Source organism: Somniosus microcephalus, chromosome 8 (genome assembly GCF_052327205.1).
Source record: "Somniosus microcephalus isolate GS21.2 chromosome 8, FLI_Smic_1.0, whole genome shotgun sequence".
NCBI classification, from domain to species: domain Eukaryota; kingdom Metazoa; phylum Chordata; class Chondrichthyes; order Squaliformes; family Somniosidae; genus Somniosus; species Somniosus microcephalus.
This window is the reverse complement of record NC_140994.1, coordinates 171,272,996-171,275,138: the sequence shown is the minus strand read 5'-3', so window position 1 is coordinate 171,275,138 and position 2,143 is coordinate 171,272,996.

The following is a 2,143-nucleotide window of genomic DNA, read 5'->3' as shown; positions in this document are numbered from 1 at the left end:
CCATTTAAAAACTACTCTGCTTTTCTATTTTTCCTGCTAAAGTGGATAACTTCACATTTCTCCACATTATATTCCATTTGCCATGTTCTTGCCCACTCACTTAGCCAGTCTATATCCCCCTGAAGCCTCCTTGCATCCTCCTCACAACTTACATTCCCACCCAGCTTTGTATCATCAGCAAACTTGGATATATTACATTTGGTCCCCTCATCCAAATCATTGATGTAGATTGTGAATAGCTGAGGCCCAAGCACTGATCCTTGCAGTACCCTACTAGTTACAGCCTGCCAACCCGAAAATGACCCAGTTATTCCTACTCTCTATTTTCTGTCAGTTAACCAATCCTTAATCCATGCAAGTATATAACCCCCAATCCCATGAGCCCTAATTTTGTTTAATAACCTTTTGTGTGCCACCTTATTGAATGCCTTCTGAAAATCCAAATACACCACATCCACTGGTTCCCCCTTATCTATGCTGCTAGTTACAACCTCAAAAAACAGATTTATCAAACACGATTTCCCTTTCATAAATCCATGTTGACTCTGCCCAATTCTATTATTACTTTCTAAGTGCCCTGTTACCACGTCCTTACTAATAGATTCAAGCATTTTCCCTACTACTGATGTCAGGCTAACTAGTCTATAGTTTTCTATCTCCCTCCTTTCTTAAATAGTGGGGTTACATTTGCTACCTTCCAATCCACCGGAACAGTTCCAGAATCAATGGAATTTTGGAAGATGACAACCTATGCATCCACTATCTCTATAGCCACCTCTTTTAAAACCCATGGATGCAGGCCATCAAGTCCAGGGGATGTATTGGCTTTTAGTCCTATTAATTTCTCCAGTACTATTTCCTTACTAATACTAATTTCTTTCAGTTCCTCATTCTCACTAGACCCTTGGTTCTCCACTATTTCTGGAATGTTTTTTGCGTCTTCTTCCATGAAGACAGACACAAAGGTCTGTGCCAATTCTTTGCTAGATCAATCTAAAACTAACCCCACTACCCTTCTCTTTCTCTATAGTGTTGTAGCTTTCTCTGCTTCAAATGACACAAAACTTGGAAGTATAGTGAACAGCGAGGAGGAGAGTGATCGATTTCAGGAAGACATAGACAGGCTGGTGAAATGTGCGGACACGTGGCAGATGAAATTTAACACAGAAAAGTGTGAAGTGATACATTTTTGTAGAAAGAATGAGGAGAGGAAATATAAACTAAATGGTACAATCCTAAAGGGGGTCCATGAACAGAGAGACCTGGGGGTGTGTGTGCACAAATCGTTGAAAGTGGCAGGGCAGGTCGAGAAAGCAATTAAAAAGGCTTACGGGATCCTGGGCTTCATAAATAGAGGAATAGAGTACAAATGTGTGGAAATTATGATGAACCTGTATGAAACACTGGTTTGGCCCCAACTGGAGTACTGTACCAATTCTGGGCACTACACTTTAGGGGGGTTGTGAAGGCCTTAGAGAAGGTGCAGAAAAGATTTACGAGAATGATTCCAGGAATGAGGGACTTCAGTTACGTTGATAGACTGGAGAAGCTGGGGTTGTTTTCCTTGGAGCAGGGAAGATTGAGAGGAGATTTGATAGAGGTGTTCAAAATCATGAGGGGTCTGGACAGAGTAGATAGAGAGAAACTGTTCCCATTGGCAGAAGGGTCAAGTACCAGAGAACACAGATTTAAGGTGATTGGCAAAAGAACCAAAGGTGATGTAAGAAAAAACTTTTTTACGCAGCGAGTGGTTAAGATCTGGACTGCACTGCCTGAAAGGGTGGTGGAGGCGGATTCAATCGTGACTTTCAAAAGGGAGTTGGATAAGTATCTGAAGGAAAGAAATTTGCAGGGCTATAGGGAAAGGGCAGGGGAGTGGGACTAGCTGAAGTGCTCTTGCAGAGAGCCGGCATGGGCTTGACGGGCCGAAAGGCCTTCTTCTGTGCTGTAACCATTCTATGATTCTAAATATTTATCGAATTTTCCCTTAAAAGATGCAGGCCTAGAAATTCGGTGGGCTGCGCCACCAGTTAGTGCCTAAAGAGGGCACTTAGTGGCTTTCGTGCCACTGGCCACGCCTCCCGTGATATTTAGCGGGGCGCTAATGGCAGCGTTAGCCTGTAGCGCTGCGCCGCCACCGATG